This window comes from Oryctolagus cuniculus, chromosome 7, assembly GCF_964237555.1.
Source record: "Oryctolagus cuniculus chromosome 7, mOryCun1.1, whole genome shotgun sequence".
In the NCBI taxonomy this organism is placed as follows: domain Eukaryota; kingdom Metazoa; phylum Chordata; class Mammalia; order Lagomorpha; family Leporidae; genus Oryctolagus; species Oryctolagus cuniculus.
This window is the reverse complement of record NC_091438.1, coordinates 9,070,600-9,094,370: the sequence shown is the minus strand read 5'-3', so window position 1 is coordinate 9,094,370 and position 23,771 is coordinate 9,070,600. Positions and strand designations below refer to the sequence as shown.

The following is a 23,771-nucleotide window of genomic DNA, read 5'->3' as shown; positions in this document are numbered from 1 at the left end:
AGATTTTAAAATGTATCAGAAAGGTGCACTAACCCAGATATATCTGCCAATGGGACTGAACAGGGACTGGAAATAAACCCACAGAACGTACTGTGGACAAAGAAGTTAAGGTCATTTAACAGAAAAAAATTATTGTCTTTTAAGTATATGTTACTGGAAGAACTGGATATCTATATGGGTAAAAAGAACAGACTCTCCACCAACAGCATATTTTTTAAAATATTTATTTATTTATTTGAATGTCAGAGTTACATACTCAGAGAGAAGTAGAGGCAGAGAGAGAGAGAGAGAGAGAGAGAGAGAGAGAGAGAGAGGTCTTCCATCCACTAGTTCACTCCTCATTTGGCCGCAATGGCCGGAGCTGTGCCAATCCAAAGCCAGGAGCCTGCAGCTTCCTCCAGGTCTCCCATGTGGGTACAGAGGCACAAGGACTTGGGCCATCTCCTACTGCTTTCCCAGGCCATAGCAGAGAGCTGGATCAGAAGTGGAGCAGCCAGGACTCAAACCGGTGCCCATATGGGATGCTGGCACTGTGGGTGGTGGCTTTTTACCCGCTATGCCACAGCGCCAGCCCCCCAACAGCATATTTTTAAGACTAGCTGATAATGTATTGGAGACATAAACTATCAGGTATCTGGAATAAAATGTAGGAGAAAAAAATTTTAATTAATTAATTTATTTATTTATTTTACAGGCAGAGTGGACAGTGAGAGAGAGAGACAGAGAGAAAGGTCTTCGTTTGCCGTTAGTTCACCCTCCAATGGCTGCTGCGGCCAGCGCGCTGCGGTCAGCACACCGCGCTGATCCAAAGGCAGGAGCCAGGTGCCTCTCCTGGTCTCCCATGGGGTGCAGGGCCCAAGCACTTGGGCCATCCTCCATTGCACTCCCTGGCCACAGCAGAGAGCTGGCCTGGAAGAGGGGCAACCGGGACAGAATCCGGCGCCCCGACTGGGACTAGAACCCGGTGTGCCAGCGCCACTAGGTGGAGGATTAGCCTAGTGAGCCGCGGCGCCAGCCAGGAGAAAATATTTTTTTAAGATTTATTTTATTTATTTGAAATGCAGAGTTACAGAGAGAGAGAGAGAAAGTGAAAGAGAGAAAAATATGTCCCATCCACTGGTTCTGTCCCCAAATGGCTGCAATGGCTAGGGCTGGGCCAGGCCAAAGCCAGGAACCAGGAGCTTCACTATGGTATTCCATGTGGGTACAGGGACCCAAGCACTTGGGCCATCTCCTGCTGCTTTCCCAGCTGTATCAGCAGGGAGCTGGATTGGAAGTGGAGCAGCCAGGGCTGCAACAGGTGCCCACATGGGATGCTGGTGCTGGGGGTGGCTGCTTAACCCACTGTACCACAGCACTGGCCCCAGGAGATATTCATGACTTTGGTTTAGGAAAAAATAATAAATGATACCCCAAACATGAATAGCAGTAGAAATAATTGATGAAACTGAGATTTATTCTTAACTAAAAGTTTGTACAATTCCAAAGATGTGTATATCTGTTTTAAAAACTAAAGAGGCAAGATTCAAATAGGGAGAACTATATCTCATAAAGAGCTTGTATCAAGACTAGATGAAGAATACTCAAGACCCAATAATAAGACATACAATCTGGTTTTTTTTAAAAAGTAGGTAAAAGATCTGACTAGACATATAGCACTTAAAAAGTTAATACACTGACAACTGAAAACGTGAGAAAATATTCAACATCCTTGGTTGCTAGGGAAATGGCAAGGAAAAAACACCATGAAATACTATTCTATAACTGTGAGAATGGCCAAAATGAAAAAGACGGATGAACCCAGTGCTGCTGAGGCTGTAGGGAGATGGGAAGACGTCCTCCGGTGCTGAGGGGAATGCCAAGTGATGCAGCCACGGTGGAAAACAGCACGGCAACTTCTTTCAGAATAAAACAGGCAGGCACCACGTAACACAGTTCCCCTGCAGGTGCACATCCTGGTTCTGTCCAGAATTGGCGCACAACCCCACAGCTTGAAAGGGGCTACACAGTATTTCAGAGATGGCAGAGAGTTCTCTTTTCATCATGGATTGATTCATATAGATTTCGAGGTGATGCACCATTACTGTAAGGACTATGACTGTACATAGAAGAGATATTTGGGGGTGACAAAAATTTTGCCTACTTCTGCAGTCAGCCAGACAGAAATGTGTACAAAGCCCAGTAGAGCTATGCACCCACATTATGCCAAGCACTTTTCTGGTTTTGGTATTGCATAAAGTACATAGGCTCTATTTGTGCCATCTTTGTAATTTACTATACATCTGCAGTTATTTCTAAAAAAGAAGACAAAAATATTATAAAATGGGCATAGGGCCTGAGAAGACATTCCTTAAAAAGAGATATGACCAACAGGTATATGAAAAAATGTTCAATATCACTAATCATTAGAGAAATGCAAATTAAAATCATACTGAGATATCAGTTCCTATCTATTAGGATGGCTTATCCCCAAAATATAAAAGATAAATGTTCATAAGGATATGGAAAAAAAGGAACCTACTTGTATTCTACAAGGGGTCTTCAGAGAATTCATGGGAAATACCTATTATGAAGAAAATTATGCTTGGGTTTCAGAGTTCATTGCACCAAAATAAACTACCCTTTAATCTCACTTTTACAAAAAATGAAGCACTCTGGTATTGACAGGGATGTAAATTAGTACAGACTTTATGAAAACTCAAGAAACCAAAAACAGAACTACCATAGAATCCAGTAAGCCCATTACTGGATATCTGTACAAAGGATTTGAAATCAGTGTGTCGGGGCTGGCATTTTGGCGCAGTGGGTTAAAGCCCTGGCCTGAAGCACCGGCATCCCATATGGGTGCTGGTTCTAGTCCTGGCTGCTCCTCTTCCGATCCAGCTCTCTGCTATGACCTGGGAAAGCAGTGGAGGATGGCCCAAGTCCATGGACCCTGCACCCTTGTGGGAGACCTAGAAGAAGCTCCTGGCTCCTGGCTTCAGATCGGCACAGCTCTGGCCATTGTGGCCATCTGGGGAGTGAACCAGCAGAGGGAAGACCTCTCTCTGTCTCTACCTCTCTCTGTAACTGTCTTGCACATAAATAATTTAGATCTTTAAAAAAAGAAAAGAAATCAGCATGTCAATCCTCATGATAATCCCCCAAAATAGGCGAATGTTCTTACCACCAGGTTGCAGAAGTGTTCATCTAAGAAAGAAATTTTACTCCATTCTATGCAACTATGGGATGGTATTCCAGCCATTTTCAAACCATTTTACCTTTATTCAAAGCATATCTTATCTGTTGGAGAACTAATTGAGACAATTTCAGTTCTAGTGGTTCAGACAAAGGGTTTGTACAGGGTTTTGCGTTACCTTTAAGTCTCCAGGGTGGTGTTTATGGCATGCGATATTACACACACTCCAAGTAAATTGCAATCACTGGGATGCTGCTCTTTCTCCCAAGGGAATGGTCAGTTTCAAACTTGCCTTAAAGTAGTGAACACAGACCATCCAAGACTTAGGTGGCCTTAGGTCATCCTGTTCAGCAAATTCCAGGAAGCAGGGAGTTTCTGGCTGCCAGACAGACATAAATTGGAAAGTTGTACATAATCCTACAACTCAGTTGACTCCTCAGAGGATAGAAATGGAAAACTGTTGGGCAGCCAACCCAAAACTTCTGAGACTCTGGCTGCTGGAACCCAATCACTGGCTGCTCTTTGTTCCTGTCACATGGGAGAAAGGAGCTGGCCCACACAATCAGCCTGCTTGGTTTGGAACAACTTGAGACAAGACCCCATCCTTCCCCTAAGAGAGTCAATACCTATTCACGTCCTGTGTTTCTTCTATAAAATTAATCATAGCTCACGAGTATAGTCCAGGACATCTACACTTTGTATTAGTTGTGAATCATTTAGGGAGCACATTTAAGGAGAGGCTAGCTTGATCCACACTCTATAAAGCTAGCCAATGTTTATGACAGAGCAAAACCACACAAAAACTTTTTTAGTTTTTCAGTTTACAAATTCTCTTATTATGGTCTCTGCCTTTGATAAGGGGCTTAGCTGAGACTCACTTCTGGTATAAAAATCAAGATTTGGGCGATTCACATTATATTTTTATTTGTCAAAGGCAGAATTTTCCTTAAACAGATGATTGGGCTTGGCAATAAAATATAAAGTCAAAAATGATTAATATTCTAGCTTTAGCTTGCGGTTATAGACATTAATTTTTAGTGCAAGTTATGATTGGCAAAAATAAGGGGAAAGTATTCCAGCAAAGCTGTAAAACGATTAAACCTAGATGTGGACTCTCTCGTGAACTTCAATTACACCTTCACACACAATGAGCCAACACAACATTCCCTTCCACGGGTTTGAAGTTCACGGTTCAGAGATCCTAACGGCAGCTTGGGCTGAAATGAAACAGGATGTGCTCTGAGAAAACAGTGGTTCTCCGGGGATAATCATTAACTCTGCGGAGAGAGCCGGGCTGATGAAAGAGTTGCCTTCTGGCCAGTCTGTGGCACGTCAGATGAAAATGGACAGCCTGCGTGAGGCTGAGAATCCTGCTTTCATACCAGGAGAAGGCTTAGAGCCTCGTTATCTGGACAGCTATGCATAGCCTTTAGTCCTAGAATATCCACACTATACTGTTTAAGTAGCGTGAAAAAATCCCCAGTGGACCTCAGGGCACCTGCAGCCTTTCAGTGTTCATGACTGGCTACAAGAAAGCCTGGGTGATGACTATTGCCCGCCCTTAAAATATTAAAAGGCATAGCAGTGGCGGGGCTATGAATAAAACTTTCCCAAGAGAACTTGAACTTCATGGACCACATTTAATTTATTTTCTCTCCGTGTATTCATGATAGAAAACTGCACCTTCATGGAATGTTTGTTTGTGCTCCATCTTTCATTCCATCCCAGGGCAACTGCTGTAACTGATGTAGGTGCTGCACCTCGAATGACAGAGCAGAGGGGAGGCGGAATGCATCAGTTGTGTTTAGAGTGCCATGGAGAAAGGATCAGTATAATATACGATGCACACATGTTTGGTCTACTCACACATAAATCCTCATTACTACCATATTTTTGTAATTTCTTTCTTTTCCAAATTAAATAGTAAACATAAAAGTGAACTGAAAGATTCCCAAGTTTAAGTATCATTACCAAATGTGCTCAGGTTGACCCAGCTAAACCTCTCTCTCCCCGCACGGTGTCCTCAGGACATTGTCTTGGCTTCAGTTCCATCTTTTCTTTCTATTCTTGGATATTTGTATGATTTACCATTCGCTTTTTTTTTCCTCTTCCAAATTGATACCTGGTTTGTTTTGTTTAATCATTTTTTAGATTTATTTTATTTATTTGAAAGAGTTATAGAGAAAGAGACAGGGGAGAGGGGGAGAAAGAGAGAGAGAGAGAGAGAGGTCTTCCATCCACTGATTCACTCCACAAATGACTACCATGGCCGGAACTGAGCCAATCCAAAGCCAGGAGCCAGGAGCCAGGAGCCAGGAGCTTTATCTGGGTCTCCCACATGGGTGCAGGGGCCCAGCCACTTGAGCCATCTTCTGCTGCTTTCCCAGGCGCATTAGCAGGGAGCTGGATCAGAAGTGGAGCAGCCGGGATTCAAACCGGCACCCATATGGGATGCAGCACTGCTGCCTGGGCTTTATCCAGCTGCGCCACAGCACCAGCCCCTGTTTTGTTTAATCTTTATCAGCTTCCTAAGGTTCTACCCTCGAGTTAGGTAATGTTCTCTGCCTGCAGATTTTTTGACTCACATGGAATTGTTTTCTCTTAGGTAGCAGGTCCTCCACTGTACTACCTCGTCTCCTTGAGAAATCACACTATTTCCCTCCTGAATAGTTCAAACCCCCACCAAAACAGAACGGTTTCTTGGCAGAGCTAGAGACCTCCTTGTGATGAATGTGAGACAGCTGGAGAGTGACGGCCCTGAGCGCTCCTGTCCTCCACCACCGCTGACAGCCGTAGCCTCGGATGCTCTTCAGCGCGCTCCAAGAGGCTTCTGTGTCCAACTCCGTGGAAACAGTGCTTGTCCATGTCATCCCTGGCCTCCACTCTGCTGAGCTCACCAGCCGCTCCTCCGTCCTTGGGTGTCTCTCATCAGATTTCAACCCGCTGGGTCACTCTGCCCTTTTTCACTTTCTCGCCCCTGGACACACTTCCTTCTTGCCCTCACACTGTCCTGCTCCAGCTTCCCTCTGGCCTCACTGGCTGTGCCTGGACGCCTTCCTCTGCTGGATCCTTCCCTCGGTCAGAACTTCCACGCTGGCTCACACAGACGGGGTGCGTGCCTATCTCTGTCTTCTGGTCTCTGCTGTTGCTCCAGGTTTTCTTGCACAGTGGTATGATGGTAACGGCCAGGACGACCCCTGTCCATCTCCCCACCAAGTTTTAGCTCACCTGGAACGCCCCCTTGGGGTCGAGTAGGTACCTTGAAGGTAGCCAGTTCCAAAGAGCGCACGCAATGCCTCCTTTTCCTGTCTTCCCCTGAACGCTCTTGCCGCCCTCCACCAAGTGCAGTCAGAAATCAGGGCACTATCCTTGATTCTTCTTCCTCCTTTAACCCATTCCAATCTGTCAGCAAGTTCTAGGAGCTCCAAACAGACCCCTGTCCTTCCCGTCTTCTCAATTCCAACCCTTCTAGCCTGGACCACACTCCCTTCATCTCTCTCCTCAATTATCTGAACTGTTCTCCCTCCTCCTATATGAACTACTTAAAGCCTACTTTCTCTAATACAAAGTGACCTTTCAACAGCACAACACAGGTATTGTGGCAACTTCATTTGTTTTGCTTGTTAAGTAACTCAACACCCCGAGTCAGCTGCCTAGCTGTCTCTCCACTGAAACACCAGTGCTGGATTCCTGCGGTTCAGGGCACACCCATTTCCCTGATTCCCCTCTTGTTCTTTGAGCCAACTTTGTATGTCTCGCTCCTCCAAACAATTTGGAACCACCACCTGCTTGCAGCCAAGCAGCTTTGATTCTAATTGATTCTAGGAAATTCAGCTCCATGGCTACAGCTTCCACTTGTCAACCCCATATTTCAGGGGCCGTCTACCCCCAGTGACTCAATGCATGGTACCAGAATCCCTTTCTGCTAACCGTGTTTGAGAAATTATTCTCCTGGATCCTCTGACACAGTAGGTTGCAGCACGTGACGAATTCAGTCTCTGGCTCCCCAGCCCCTTCCCTCACATTCTGCCATGGTATTTCCGCCACCTCTGTCTTGCTTCTCCCGAGACACCACTGTGTCTTGAGACCTGTCCCAGCAACACAGGGGGACCAGTTCCTGCCAGGTTGCTAAATCCTCAGCCTGTCACTGTTCCCTCAAGGTTCTGAAGCAGCTATGAAAACCAACAGAATCTGCGATCATTCCAATTATCTGAATGACTGGTTGTCCCTAAAGCACTCACCCTAAGGATGCCACCCTGCAGCCGGGGCTGATGGCAGTGGGGACCTACTGCTGGTAAGTGTCATGTTCCACCTGCTTCCATTCCAGCATCCTAAGGGCCAAACCACCCAAGTCTCGGATCCTCTCAAAAGGAGAACCGAAGGGAGTGGTTTTACCTTGGGTAGTTTACCTCGGGAGTTATTCCGGCGAGCAGGAATGCAAGACCACAGAAAGGGAAACGGGGCAAGGGGGGAAATGACACCAAAAGGCGTTATCTAGTGGCCACCAACCTTCTGCAGTGCATAGGAAATGCTCTTCAGAGCCACCTGCGCCAGGGGAGGAGGCCAGAAGCACCCTCCAACCCTCTCCCCGCCGACGAGTGCTGTTTCACAAAGGGCAACTTGCTGCCGTGTCCAGTGTGTGCGTCACAGAGGCAGGGCAGGCTCCTGCGAGGCCCCGAGGCACAAGCTTGCGGTGAGGCAGTCTCTACAGCGTAGACCCAGGGTCCGCGGAGACACTGGCTGCCTCTGTGAGGTGATGCTGAGGCCTGTGCTCTGCACAAGCAATGTCAGGCATGGGGAAGAAGACTCAACGCTGGAGGCTGTTCACCGCCCCTCAGACAGTGCTGCACGTCCCTGTCCCTCTCTCATTGTTTCCTCTGTATCATGGGCTCCCAAACCTACAAGCAAAACAGAATTCCGAAAGTCGCACACGCACACCTGTACCCTAGACATTCTGATTCAGCCATACCCAGTGACAGCCCGGGAAACTTGTTACAAACCCCCCCCCCCCCCCGAAGGATTCGGATGTGACCCAACTGTAAACACACGTCCTTTTCACCTGCAACTCGGGGAATTATTTAGACCACTGCATAAACATGGGAATCTCAATAAAAATCATAGCACACCATTCCTTTGCTCAGAGACCTTGCCTGGATAAGATTCACATGCGAGAAACAGTAAGCACGTTACACGGGACAAAATCCAGCCAGATACTGTAGCCCACCCAGCTGCCCCGTGTAGAGTGCTCCCCAGCAGTATTCAAACTACTCTCCTCCTCCTGCGTTTATACTCAGTTGAATACACACTTAGTAAAGACGTTCGTCTATAAGATGTCTTATCTAAGAGGGATAGAAAGATGACTGTTTTCCACATCCCAAAGGAGTTTGCAGGAAGGTTTTGTGCAAGTTAAGGAACTCTGAGGTGGCTGTCCCAGGAGCAGTCCAGAGCAGGCAGGTTTGCAAAGCTGGAAGCCGTCACTCTGGTCAAGTGAGCAGCACAGGACTTGAGAAGGGTTTATGAATTCCCCCAGCTCTTCTCAAACACCAATGACAGAGCGAGAGAGCGCAGGAGTCGAGGAAGGTGGGTGTGGGGAGAAGGCGGGGTCCCCCCAGGACCCTGTCGGACTGAGCTGCATTAGGCTGGCCAGCCACGACGTGCAGAGCAAGCAGAGGCTGAGCACTTCGGGAGAGATGTGCGTCACCCAGGTTGTGGGTGTTTAAGGGAACTCAGCGTTGGAGAGCTTGAAGGCAAGGCAGTGTCAGATCAGGCGTGGTCCTCTGGCCCCTGGGGGCGCGCAGGTGTGACTGGAAGCGTGATCAGGGATGGAGCAGAGCAGAAGCTTTCGAAGGAAGAGACTCCCCTTTCCCAGCCTGCACCCTGATACCACTGAGTTCCTGAGTCAGAATTGGTAAGTCAGAGATATTCTCTGATGCTTACAACAAGTTTGTGCTTTTCAAGATTTTGAGGCGAGACCAGTGCTGTGGCGTGGCAAGTAAAGCCGCCGCCTGCAGTGCCGGCATCCCATATGGGTGCCGCTTCAAGTTCCGGCTGCTCCACTTCCGATCCAGCTCTCTGCTATGGCCTGGGAAAGCAGTGGAAGACGATTGAAGTCCTTGAGCCCCTGCACCCCCGTGGGAGACCCGGAAGCTCCTGGCTTCAGATCGGTGCAGCTTTGGTCATGTGGCCATCTGGGGAGTGAACCAGCGGATAAAAGATCTCTCTCTCATTCTCTCTGCCTCTGCCTCTCTGTAGCTCTGCCTTTCAAATAAATAATTAACTCTTTTTTTTTTTACAGGCAGAATGGACAGTGAGAGAGAGACAGAGAGAAAGGTCTTCCTTTTGCCGTTGGTTCACCCTCCAATGGCCGCCACGGCTGGCGCGCTGCGGCTGGCGCACCGCGCTGATCCGATGGCAGGAGCCACGTGCTTTTCCTGGTCTCCCATGGGGTGCAGGGCCCAAGCGCTTGGGCCATCCTCCACTGCACTCCCTGGCCACAGCAGAGAGCTGGCCTGGAAGAGGGGCAACCGGGACAGAATCCGGCGCCCCGACCGGAACTAGAACCCGGTGTGCTGGCGCCGCAAGGTGGAGGATTAGCCTAGTGAGCCGCGGCGCGAGCCCTAATTAACTCTTAAAAAAAGATTCTGATGCAGAAGCATCAAGCCCAGCTCACGCATTTGCTCAACTCAGCTGAAGATCTCAGCAGACCAGACTCCCTCCCTCTCCCTGCAGGAGCTTACGGGGAGCTGCCACTGTGTGCCAATTCCCCAAGGCTCTGAAGCCCTCAGGCCCACGGCGCCGCCGGCCCACCCAGCCCTCTGGACTGAACACGACTCCTGGGGAAGAGGAGCCTCCCACAGCCTGCCTTCACCCCTCAGCCCCACACACATCTCTCCTCCACAGATCTGTGGTTTGGGACAGAATTTGGTTCTGGGCTGCATTCTTGGCCGGGGTTTCAAAGCATTAAAGTCAACTTGGCAAGCCTGAAGGCCCCAGACCAGTGGCTGAATCTGTTGGCCATCGATGGCCCTGACACTGATGGTTGCAAGAGGATGGCCTGGCCATTCTGGGAAGCCAGGTCCCTCCAGCCTAAATGCACCCCATATGCAAACACACACAGCCCTGTTTACTTCATCACCCCAGTGTAACTGCCCTCAAACTGTCGCTGCTCTTCCTAAATCATTGGTGTTCCTGGAAAAGCTAATCAGACCCATAAGGAAGAGTCGAGAAAAGAAAACCGCATGAAAGAACAAAGAAAACCAAAATGAGAAAAATCCTTGCAGTTAAGAAGGGCGGCGAAGAAGCAGCCCCTCCAAAAATACCGTGATTATCTCCTATGCCATCTGTCGGCACTGTTGTTGTAAATACTTTCATGCTACACACAAAAGCAAGTTTTAAAAAGTTTCCATAGAGCTGCAGCTACGCACTGGAGATAATTCAGGTATAATTTTCTGGAGGCAAGAGACAGACTATTACACAAACACTCGCGCTTTCTGTGACTCAAAAACAGATGCCAAGAAAAGTCTGAAGCTACTAACATGCCATCCAGAAGGTAACACGTGTTAACATCATTACGTGATCACTCAAAATACGGTTTGCTGTGCGATCAAAAGTTAATGGAATTCAGCGTGCTCTTGTTTCATTTTGTTTTAAGGCTTAACCAGCACAAAAGCATTGTTCGAATGGCGTGGAGCTATGTAGAAGAGGCATAAACAGGAATTGTGGAAGCATTGTTTCAGTGGATTCAGCTCCAAATAGGAAAATGAACTAAATGAAAAATGAAATTACATTGCTCCTTGTAAAAAAAAAAAAGGTAAATAAATTTGTGAATTTAAAAAATCAGTCCTTTAAAATAAATCATTTATTCTCTCCAGCCAACCATGTGACCTTGCTCTCCCCTGGTCCGAGTGACTGGGCGCCCTCTCTCTGTCCCTTCCATTCTGACGGATGCCCTAACCAAAATAAAGCCTTATGGCTCTGCTCTCTGTCTCACGCCTGAATTCTTTCTTGCATGAAGACAAGAACCCCACGGCTTCCGGCTTCCAAGGCCTTTTCTCTGGTGACAATTGCAAATCAAAGCCCTGTTGAGGCTGTTTTGTCATCTTAGAAACTTAGAAAGCTGTTGTTTTTTGTTTGTTTGTTTGTTTGTTTGTTTCATTCAAACCACTCTATGGAGGTGGGGGACAATTGCAAATTTTGTGTTTTTAAGAGTCATTCCACCCAAACACCACACAGGAAACTAAAGGGAAGCTTCCCAAAGGGCCTTACATTTGTGAAATTTGACTTGTGAGGGAAGACAGCATTTTTTGCAGACAACATGATCAATGGGCTAAAAAGTGGCCAATGTGGGGGAAAGTGGGGAAAGATGAGATCAAGGAACCAGGAAGAGTTGGGGTGAAACAGGAAAGGCCTGCAGAGATTTTGAACAAAGGAATCTCGTGGGTTCAGCTGAAGAACTGGCTCGGGGACTTGCAGCAGAGGAACCATTGGCCTGGAAAACTTTTTTGAAGAACTGGACATAGTTTCCATTCTGACTTGTACCAGTTATTGTTGTGCTAGGCTTTTATGTTTTCCACAGTTTCAGGTGACAATAATTTAAAAAGCAGTTACAAGAACAAGGTACTAACCACCTATTCTCCCAGCATCATATTCTCCCAGCAATCCTCTCAACTCATTTTATAGATGAGGAAACTAAAAGCTCTAAGAGGGTTGGTGCCGCGGCTCACTAGGCTAATCCTCCGCCTGCGGCGCCGGCACACCGGGTTCTAGTCCCAGTCGGGGCGCCAGATTCTGTCCCAGTTGCCCCTCTTCCAGGCCAGCTCTCTGCTGTGGCCCGGGAGTGCAGTGGAGGATGACCCAAGTGCTTGGGCCCTGCACCCCATGGGAGACCAGGATAAGTACCTGGCTCCTGCCATTGGATCAGCGCGGTGTGCCGGCTGCAGCGCGCCGGCCACGGCGGCCATTGGAGGGTGAACCAATGGCAAAGGAAGACCTTTCTCTCTGTCTCTCTTTCTCACTGTCATCCACTCTGCCTGTCAAAAAAAAAAAAAAAAACAAAAAACAAACAAACAAAAAGAACAAAGAAAAAAAGAAAATCCCATGGAAAAAAGTGACCCTCTTTCTACAGAAAATTTAGTAGTATCAGGTTCATCCTACTAATGTCATAAAAACAGAAAGTAGGTAATGACGGGCATCTGCTCCTCCTTGGGTTGATTCGTCAATGGTTGGGCACACTTCTACTGGTGGCTACCAGACGGCTTGTTCCTGGGAAGTCGCAGCTTTATTTGTCACAGCATTGTGATGCACGACTTGGAGTCATCTTGGGGGAGCACGCAGGGCAATCTGATCTGTGAAATTGTTCCTGAAATATGCTCTGTCTGTGTTCATGGCAGATTGTCTATGCAGTAGGAGGTCAGCCACCACCAAGACAAGGCGCCACCTGTCGCAGCTTCACGGCCTGCAGGAGGAGGGTGGACGGCACAGTGCAGTTTGTGCCTGCTCCCACACCTATAATCGTCCCCCAGGAGCAGTGGGTCACGCTGAGCTCCTGGTGCAGCTTCCAAGAAATCCAGGATCTGGGGAGAGATTTGCCCAGGCTAAAGAGATCTCTCTCACCTACCCCAGGAAGCACTGTTGTCCACTCCAATCCTTTCAGAAAATTACATTCCAGGAGTTTCAGCTCTCTCTAAATCTCCCACCAAACCAGTAGGGTACCTTCATTCTTGCTAAGGAAAATGTAAAGGTTGATATAAAAATAGAGCTTGGGGCCAGCGCTGTGGTGCACTGGGTTAATCCTCCACCTGCGGCGCAAGCATCCCATATGGGCACTGGTTCTAGTCCCGGTTGCTCCTCTTCCAGTCTGGCTCTCCGTTGTGCCCGTGAGGGCAGTGGAGGATGGCCCAAGTGCTTGGGCCCCTGCACCCACATGGGAGACAGGGAGGAAGCTCCTGGCTCCTGGCTTCAGATCGGCACAGCTCCGCCTTTGCACCCACTTGGGAGTGAACCAACGGAAGGAAGACCTTTCTCTCTGTCTCTCTCTCTCTCACACTGTATATAACTCTGCCTGTCAAATAAATACGTAAAATCTTTTTAAAAAATGAGAGAGCTATTATGCACTGAATGTGTCAACCATTTAACAGTGAAATGTACAAAAGAGTTCTGAGTTGATTATCCTAGTGCTGCCACCGCACTGTGACTGGATTTCGGTGTGATAGGTCAGCTGACTCCAAAAGTCTATTCAGTATCTGCCAAGAAACAGACAGGGTGCTACTAGCTAAGGGACTGGCTTCTATTCTTGGAAACTTCATCATCTGAAAATTATTGCTAGAATTCTTGGTAAAAATGTCAGTATGCCTAGACATTTCTTAGAAAAGAATATAAATTTAAGGTAGAAATGCTTGGTGTTCTAGGAAAATTCCAAGTATCAACAACTCTTAATTTTTAAATTTTATGCCAACAAACTGTCTCCATTTAATGATGTATTTCTGTGTCCTTGGTTTCCTTTATATAGGAAATACACACACACACACACACACACACGTATATATTGGGAGACAAAGAGGATCCTTGTTTAATCCAATAAAAAAAGAGTAGGCTATATAAACACTACCTACAATGTGGTCATTTGGCCCCCATTCCACTGCAGTAAGTTAAGCCCATCCCTCCTCCTAATGATAACTAAAACTTGTGGGCAAGCTGAAAAAAACAACTACCTGAGGATTCTGAAAAATCAATAAAAATTGTGAAGGAATGTCATAGCCTGAATAAGTGACCCACATGGAGACTTTCTCCTCTTTCTCCCCCACCCTCTCCCATCCCTCCCTCCACCTTCTCAACCCCTGGCATCCCCCCTCTTCCAACCCTCAGTCATGGGGTCGGTAGCTAAAACCCAAACAGGATGTCCAAATTTCTGGCCAGAAGGACATGGAAAGGGACAATGAGGGCTCTGTCATGAGATGCCCAGCTGTTTGGCTCAAGGTTATTTCCGGCTGGAGTGTAAACAGGTGATTTATATTTCAATCAGTGAACTGAGTAAGGCAGACTGCCCCCACTAATGCAGAGAGCTGGACCGGGGGCAACCAATCCACACAAGTCCCGGATGGAACAAAAGGCAGGGGAAGGGAAATGCGCTCGCTCTTCTGACCGTCCTCTTTTGCTGTCCACCAGACTCGGCTGCTGTACCATTGGCCCTCCTACATCTCCGGCTTGCTGACCTTGTTGGTTTCAGACCTGGGGGAGTTTTCTGAACACCAAAACCCAGGAATGACTCCACTGGGCCTGTTGAGGCACCAAACCACAGAAGCAATTGTTTTGTTTATTAGGTACTCCATGAGACTCAATGGAGCAAGTGCCACCTCTCTAATGAAAAGCAGAGCTTCTCAGTGTTTCTACCTTGCTTGGGTCTCGTTAGTTTAAGAGCCTCTATTAAATGTGCACATGTATTTCTATCACAATATTCCAAGGTTACATCTACATCACCTTAATGGAGCAACATAGAGAAAAAAAAATCCACCTTGAAGTGCTTCTCCCTGACTCTGTTCTCACTACCAGTTCTCTGCAGACACTCCGGCTGGACTATGAGGAGGCTCTGAATCATGGGAAGCCCTGCAGGTCCTCCTGGCAGCATCGCTCTGAGCAGGCAGCACCTAAGAATGGCGGCCGAGGGGATGCCACGGTGTCCTCCTGCTGGGCGTGTGTTCTTTCAGCTTCCCAGCAGCATGTGAATGAAGCCGTCTGGAACTGAATGGCAGATCACTGGGCTTTACTGCAGCATTTGAGCAGATCAGCAAACTTTAGTGTGTTGGCACTCGCATATTTTTCTAGAACTGGCTTTAAGGGTAAAATAAAATCTTGCCCTCAACATTTAAAGGACTTTCAAATACTACATCACAAATTTCGGTTCTAAAGACATCATTTTCCAAACTTGATGAGACTGTCATAGTTTGTATGTCCATGGCTGTGCCATGACCGACTCCGACAGTATCTCTGTAACAATGAGCATCAGTGTGCAACTCAGTCTTTCCATTTGCAGCCTGACTCTATTTTGTAAAGGGATTTAATCTCTTTTGCCACTGTTTTCCTCAGAGTATTAACTATCTTAATTCATGTAGAACACTTTTGCCAGTGTCTGGTATATAATAAATACTTCATAAACATTATTCATTCTAATTATTTAGAGCCAAACAGCTTCAATGTACCATCTCAACCTGAAAATACATATCGATTTACAGTAAAAACAACTTGGGGCTGACGCTGTGGCAGAGAAGGCTAAGCCTTGGCCTCCAGCACCTGCATGCCATGTGGGCACCAGTTTGTGTCCCAGCGGCTCCTCTACAGTCCAGCTCTCTGCAATGGCCTGGGAAAGTAGTGTGGGAGACTCGGAAGAAGCTCCTGGCTCCTGGCTTTAGATCAGCCCAGTTCTGGGTGTTGCAGCCATTTGGGGAGTGAACCAGCAGATGGAAGACTTCTCTCTGTGTCTCTCCCCCTCTCTCTGTAACTCTAGCTGTCAAATAAAACAATAACTTTTTCAAAAAGAGTAAAAACAACTTGCCTGAAATTCTTTCTAAATCGTAAGTGTTCACGCTCCAGATATGCCTGTACCAACAATGAGATTAGTTTCTTGATTCAGTAACGACTGACACACTTGGATAAATATATAATAAAAGGGACCTTGAGTAAAATTGTTTAAAGTCAGAGTCTGAACAATGAAAGCAAAAAGAAACACAGCATTATGATAGTTCCCTTTTCGGGAAAGCCATCAGGAGAGAGCGGTTAGCTTGGTGCCAATCCCACTCAGGGTCCCTGGCCCCAGCTCCCGACCCCAGCTTCCTGCTAATCAAGACCCTTAGAGGCAGCACTGATGGTGCACGCAGCTGGGTTACTGCTGCCCACATGGGAGACCCGGACTGAGCCCCAACTCCCAGCTTTGGCCCGGCCCAGTCCTGGACATTGTGGCTATTTGGAGAGTGAACCAACAGACAGCAGACAGGTTAGTTCATTCATTCTCTCTCTCTCTCTCTCTCTCTCTATGATACTTCTGAAACTTAGAGTGAAATATTAGTTTCCTGTCTCAGAAGCTGACTCTGTTTCCAACCAATGACACTGGAGCTCTTTCACTCAACCTTCCCACTTTAACTGACAGGTATCTCTAGTCTCTAGTACAAAAGGTGTTCTTACTTTGTTTACAGGTTTCTGTAATCTTCTAATATTTTAGAAGGTTTATTTCCTAATTATTTTATAAGTATCTCAACATATTAAAATAATGAGAGATACAGTTTCGAACAAAGTCATACCATATTTTCCTCTATTCAATAATGTAAAATTCCAGGGGCTGGAATTATAGTGTAGCAGGTTAAGCCATTGCCTGCCATGCCAGCAACCCACTGCTTCACTTTTGAGTCCTGGCTACTCTACTTCCAATTCTGCTTCCTGCTAATGGCCTGGAAAAAGCAGTGGAGGACAGCCCAAGTGCGTGGGCCCTTGCATCCACGTGGGAGTCCTGGATATAACTCCTGGTTCCTGGCTTCAGCCTAGCCCAGCACAGCCGTTGCGGCCATCTGGGGAGTGAACCAGCAGGTAGAATATCTCTCCATCTCTCCCTTTCTCTCTGACTTTCAAAATAAATAAATAATTTTTAAAAAAAGATAACACCGAATTCCAGCACCTATGACTTTTTAAAGACATTAACAGAATTTTTGTAACATCTTAGTAACCAAATACTAGCTTTAATTAATTTTATGATAGAAAAACTACTGAGAGGGAATGAATTTATTCACTAAGACCCATTTCTTCTCTATCTCTGTTTACTATGAGTAAATGAATGTACTATTACGGAATTCAGAAGTGACGGAAAATCATGAAAAGCTAACAGAGTTTTTGTGTAGACGGATCTGGTTAGTTGCTTTCTTAAGTCTTTTTTAAAGATTCTTTTGTTCATATATTTATTTGAAATGCAGAGCAACAGAGAGGTAGGGAGAAACAGAGAAAGAGAGCTTCTATTGGCTGGTTCACTCTCCAAATGGCCCCAACAGCCAGGTCTGGGCCCAGCCCAAGTCAGGAGCCCCTCTAAGTCTCCCACGTGGTGGCAGGGGCTCTAGTACTTGGGCCATCTTCCACTGCTCTCCCAGATGCATCAGCAGGAAGTCGGATGGGAAGCAGTGCACCCAGGACTGGAACCGGTGCTCTGATAGGGGACACAGGCATCTCCAGCAGTGGCTTCACTGCTGCGATACAATGCTGGCTGCAACAAGGGACTTCTCATAGTCATAGAGTGACAGAGACAGAGAGACACACAGAGAGAAATCTCCCATCCACTGATTCACTGCCCCTGTGCCTGCAAAGCCAAGGAGGGAGGACACAGTAATAATAAAAATTTGACCTACTACAGGGTAACATAAGATGTTGAGCAGATCTCCACCAAGTACTTTTGTGAAGTCCTGGTCAAGTTAATTTAATATTTAAGTGGAAAAAGCAAGGGGAGAAGAGTTGCAGTCAGCTCCCATGTACCTAAGGAGAGGGACACAAGTGGCAGCTTAACCTGCTGTGCCACAACGCAGGCCCCCATTTAATATTTTAGATAATCATGAAAGAAATTTTTAAAAATCAACCCCTAAAAATCAAGAGGAAAATAAAACAAATGATCTTAAGCGTGTATTCCAGTTGTGACACAAGAACCATTTCAAAATTACTTTTGAATATAATAATTTCATTGTATATCTCTACAGGGATATTCCTGGGGGACAAAAACAATAACAAAATAATTGTAAACTATTTATAGAAATAGAATTACTGGTAGGAATGCAAATACTGATATATGAGACCGTTATTTGTGTGCTGAGTTGGAGCAAGTGATAACGCTACTGTCATCAGGAAACCATACTTTTCAAACAAGGGAAACAATCTAAGTGAGCAAGTATCCGAGAGGTTTCTAAAATCCTGTAGTCTTGAGTTTAAACTGGGAGCATCAGTACAAATTCACAATGTATTTTATCTTATCTGTGTCTGGGTATGAATGCCTACTGAAAAAGCCTAGGAACAAAAAATAACACAAAAGCCATGAGCACTTTGGTGCTTACAGTATGGCTTCTAAATCCCATTTCTCTCCCAACAGACCCACATTCTTCAGAGAAACGACTGATGCAGGTGTGAGGCACAAATTTTACAAGGTGAGCCTGGAGCGTGAAATATCCTTCACAGAAAAATGCAAAGAAACCATAAATGACGACTGAGGGCAGGTCAAGGTGCTTAGAAGACGTTCCCACCCAACCAATCGGACAGTGCGAGCATGATAGTAACAAACCCCTAACCAATCAGAACACTTCCGATGTTTTAACATCTTAATTCCTAAAACACTAATTTTAAGTGGTCACCTTTGGAAGAGGGTTGATGGTCAGCTCACTGTTTTGAAAATTAGGAAATAAAGGGACAGATTCAATGATTCATGCAATTTTCTTGCCTTTTTTTTTTTTTTTTTTTTGACAGGCAGAGTGGACAGTGAGAGAGAGAGACAGAGAGAAAGGTCTTCCTTTGCCGTTGGTTCACCCTCCAACGGCCGCCGCGGCCAGCACGCTGCGGCCGGTGCACCACGCTGATCTGAAGCCAGGAGCCAGGTGCTTCTCCTGGTCTCCCATGGGGTGCAGGGCCCAAGCACTTGGGCCATCCTCCACTGCACTTCTGGGCCACAGCAGAGAGCTGGCCTGGAAGGGGGGCAACTGGGACAGAATCCGGCGCCCGACCGGGACTAGAACCCGGTGTGCCGGCGCCGTTAGGCGGAGGATTAGCCTAGTGAGCCGCGGCGCCGGCCCTCTTGCCTTTCTTATATCAGCAATACCTCAGGCTTACCAAATACTTGTGAGAACAGGTTTATAGAACATTCCAGTTGAAATAACGAGAAAGGAAAAAAAAGCGATGATTGAGGCAGCGCGATCGGAAGCTTACAGTGTTACCCAAAAAGAGACAAGCGGGCCAACATCCCCCCAGAAACACGTAAAAAAATACTTTTTGTCGAAAACTCACATCTGAATCCAATCCAGCCTCTAGATCCACCCACCAACTGATAAGAAATACTGATGATACAGGAACAAGCTCTGGGAAGCTCTATAGGACAAACGGCACAGGTCCTTCAACAAATAAATTCTAAAAACTATTAGAAGAGAGACAGTTGTTATGTATGGATCTCATCTTTATCTGAATTTGAACAAATTAACTTTAAAAATTATGGCAATCAAAAAAAATTTGGAAAATAACTGGATTTGTAATGAAATTAAGAAATTGCTAATTATTTTAAGTGAGTTAATGTAATGGAATTGCTTTAAAAATAGATATCTTTTAGCAATGCATGATGAACTCTTTGGGAATAAAATTATATTATGTTTGGGGTTTGCAAAATAATGGGTTGATCATAAATGAAACAAGATTGGCTAAGAGGAGATAATTATTTCAGTTGGGAAATGGATTCATAAGGATTTATCGTATCATTCTCTTTATTTTTGTACTAATTTTCTATAATGAGAAGCTTGAAAATTTTGATCCTCCTTCTGAAACATAAACCTGTTCCCCTGGATTATGTTTTGTGTCCTTGCTCCCGATGCATACTGGGATCGAACTCCACCCACCAGTCTGGAAGCTGTGATGGACAGGAGAGGTGGGGCATGAGAAAAATCATCCCTGCAAGGCACCACCTTAGCTGAAGTCATTATTCACCTCATTGTACACAAAAGTAGGGCTGAAGGCTGAGTGGCACAGCCATTTCAATTCTGCTTCCCAGGAGCCCACATTTAATCTACAATATCCAACTTCCACACAGGAACCCTGGCAGGCCTGAATTCAGATTACGTTGTAGATCGGCAACTTGTCAGTAATTTATTTAAATTCTCACTGCAGTGAGAGCAGCTATCCTTATCCATGACTCCGGTAGTTCTCATTCCTGTCTCGTGTTTATACAACACCTTACCCACCTAAGCCTGGCCTTCAGTGAGAACCTATTCCCGGTGAGACCATTCATAACTGCATTATCAGGAACCACTGGTGGCTTCCTAGCCCGTCAGGGCAGATCAAGCCTACAAATCCCATCCTACGGATCTGTTGAACACATCTCCTTCTTATATCTAGTATTAGGTCCATCAGAATTTCTGAACTTTTAAAACGCTGTTTATTTGAGAGAGATTGAGATTCCATCCTCTAGCTCAGTTCCCAAGTGGGCACAGCTGCCAGAGCCGGCAAAGGTCAAAGACAGGAACCAGGAACTTAATCCTGGCCTGCCACATCGGACCCAACTACCTAAGATAGCACCGCTGCCTCCCAGGGCCTGCACTAGCAGGAAGCTGGGGTCAGGAGCCAGAGCCGGAAGCCAAGCCCAGGTGCTCCGATGGGAGAGGAAGGCATCACAGCCGGCATCCCAGCTGCTAGGGTGCATACATATCCCCGCCATCAAAACTTTGATACAGAAAATAGAAACCTCCTCGGGTATTGTGAGAGGGGAATTAATGTAGAATTAAATGCCTAGGAGATTACTGGAAGGCTGGGGGAGCAAGAGTGAAGAGATGGCTAGTGAAACTAACCCGCTAACGAGTGCATCATGTGACATTCTAAGACACTCAGATGCCGACAAGCTGAGCCCAGATGGAACAACCTCTTGCTGCCAGGCGCCAGCAGAAAACTGCAGTGAGAAAGGTCCTCTGCCTCCCTCCCACCCTAGTAATGGCTCACAGCACACTGCATTAGTCAAGGGCACTAAGAGTGCGCTGGGGGTCGGCGCCGCGGCTCACTAGGCTAATCCTCCACCTTGCGGTGCCGGCACACCAGGTTCTAGGCCCGGTTGGGGCGCCGGATTCTGTCCCGGTTGCCCCTCTTCCAGGCCAGCTTTCTGCTGTGGCCCGGGAGTGCAGTGGAGGATGGCCCAAGTCCTTGGGCCCTGCACCCCATGGGAGACCAGGAGAAGCACCTGGCTCCTGGCTTCGGATCAGCGCGGTGCGCCGGCCGCGGTGGCCATTGGAGGGTGAACCAACCGAAAGAAGACCTTTCTCTCTGTCTCTCTCTCACTGTCCACTCTGCCTGTCAAAAATAAAAAAGAGTGTGCTGGGGAAACTGCAGCTGCAAGGAGCGGGAAACAGTTGCTGGCTGCTTGGCCTCCGTGGCACCAGGAGGCCACATAGAAGCTTGGAACAAAGGGTGAACAAAAGTAAAATAAATGCCTCCATTTGAAGCTTACATATACAGATGTGTGCATGTAATATTTAAATTGGGTGACAGTGAAATGTTTACAATAAGAAGAGGGTAAAGATATTGGTTACATTTGGATTATAGTTCTTAAGTATGCATATTAAAATGTCCACAATAACCACTAAAATCAAAAAAATTATAAATTCCAACTCTTAAAGTATGGATTAATAAAAGACCATCAACTAGTTCAAAATAAGGTGTGAAAGTCGAAAATACCTTTGAAACTTAACAGAGAGATAAAATAAATGAATGCATGAAGTAAGATGGAAAAAAAACTAACATATCAGTCATTTTAACAGGTATACAAATATTTTAGTTAAAAATGTGAGTGATCAGGCTAGATTGAAAAAAACATAACTTTATGTTAGTTTTAAGAGGAAGATCAAAAGCACACAGCCATAGAAATATTTCAGATGGGGCCAGTGTTGTGATGTAGTGGGTAAAGCCACCACCTGCAGTGCCAGCATCCCATGTGGGTGCCAATTCGAGTCCCGGCTGCTCCGCTTCTGATCCAGCTCCCTGCTGTGGCCTGGGAAAGCAGCAGAGGATGGATCAAGTCCTGGGGCCCCTGCACCCACGAGGGAGATCCAGGTGACACTCCCGGCTCCTGGCTTTAGGCTGGCACAGCCTTGGACATCGCAGTGATTTGGAGAGTGAACCAGGAGATGGAAACACCTCCCCCACCCCAGCTCCCGCCTCTCGGTCTTTCCTTCTCTAGCTCTGTAATTCTGCCTTTCAAACAAACGAAATAAATCTTTCTTTGAAAAAGCACTATTTCAAATAGTGAAAACATATTATTTATGCTCACACATAGAATATATAGTTACCAAAGGGGGAAAAATGGTCTAATTCTTCTACTATGATTAGAAGAAATCATAAGGTAGAAAAATAACAGGTGATGAAAATAATCATGTTGGGGGCTGGCGCTGTGGCACAGAAGGTTAAGCCTTCTATCCCATATGGGTGCCAGTCCCAGTCCCGGCTGCTCCACTTCCGATCCAGCTCCCTGCTAATGAGCCTGGGGAAGCAGCGGAGGATGGCCCAAGTGCTTGGGTCTCTGAGGGTGCTCCCCCTGGAGGTGTTCTTGGGGGAAAGTGTGACTCTATTCTCGGCCTGACACGTTAGGTCCAGGTAAGGCACGTGCGGAGCTCAATCTCTGCTTCATTATTCTTTAAAGCACTTTATGAAGCTCCATTTCCCGTCCAGTCTTAATCATCCGCAGTTTACTCTTCGTCCAAGCTCCAATTCTGCCTGAACTCCTTTTCCAAGCCTCCCCTCGAGGTTTGGCTTTCGACATTGCTGACCATCACCTCCTCCCAGCGTAGAACAGTTTCAGCTCCACCCTTCCCAGGGTCACAGTGCTTACTCCCAAGGCCTGCTGCCCTTCTAGGGTCTCCACTGAGTGCCTGGGTGTTCGCAGAAGTCTCTGGGACCTCACTGGGCCCAGCCCCACCTTCGCCCAGCATCCTATGACCTCTGAAGATCTCTGCTCAGTGTCAGCCTTCCGTCAGCTCTTGTCTCAAAAGCTCCCAGAATCTTTCTTGTGCACCTGCTGCTTGGAGTAAGCCAAAGGCACAGGGAAGCCTTTACACAGACCTTGGGAGCCACTGGCCTGTCGTTCCCTCTGCTTAAGTCACAGTCATTTCAGGGTCCCTGGATTCTGCTCTCTGCTTCCTCTGCGCAGAGAGAGCTCAGGTCTGTGTTTGGGCTTCGTCTCCCAATGCTGAAGTCTGGAAGCCGTCTCAGGTTAAAGCCAGGATGGCTGTGAGACTCGCATGTGTACCTCTGTTCTCTCAAGGATCACAGCCCTGCATTGCTGTCAAATGCTTGCACAGGATAGCTTTGCATCTGAAGGTACTTTAAAAATTTTGTGAAATAATACAATGAAAAGATTATTGATTAATTCAGTGCAAAAAATATTTGAAATCTGTGCATACAAAGAGGTCTTCAAAAAAGTTCATGGAAAAAATGGGTATTGTGGAAAAAAGGTAATGTCAAGCACTTTGTATCAAAATAAACTTATTTTAATTTCATTTTGCACAAATTTTGGATGTACCCCCCATCATATTTCTTTATGGCAGAAGCAGAAGTCTAATATCCACTGACCCATCACAGCCAGAACATAAAGGCTTTTTGATCTTGCGTTGAAGAGACTATATTTGGAAATTCTTGTGGGAATAATTCAGAACTCCGCAGGATGTTACCATCTCTCAGTACCTAGTCTTGTCTGTCCTTCCAGGTGCCACGCAGTGTTAAGAGATCCAGCTCGTCCATGCGTGGATGGCGGTCTACCACAGTGGTCAGCCTACCAGAGCTTCCCATCCTGACAACAAGACTGGAGTTCCAACCCAGAGTAGGGGGCCTCTCTGCCAGGCCC

At 46.5% G+C, this 23,771-nt stretch overlaps 1 long non-coding RNA gene across 3 annotated transcripts in view; it reads right to left on the bottom strand.

Moving 5' to 3' along the window:
* Positions 1 to 208: 208 nt before the first annotated feature.
* Positions 209 to 23,771, bottom strand: part of LOC103349986 (uncharacterized) — a 119,605-nt gene continuing 96,042 nt past the window's right edge. For 2 of the 3 annotated variants that reach the window (XR_011390268.1, XR_007923742.2), the window contains one exon: positions 209 to 4,938. This is a non-coding gene — a long non-coding RNA (uncharacterized lncRNA). The remainder of the gene's footprint in view (positions 4,939 to 23,771) is intronic. The other variant, XR_007923744.2, reaches the window with a different exon arrangement.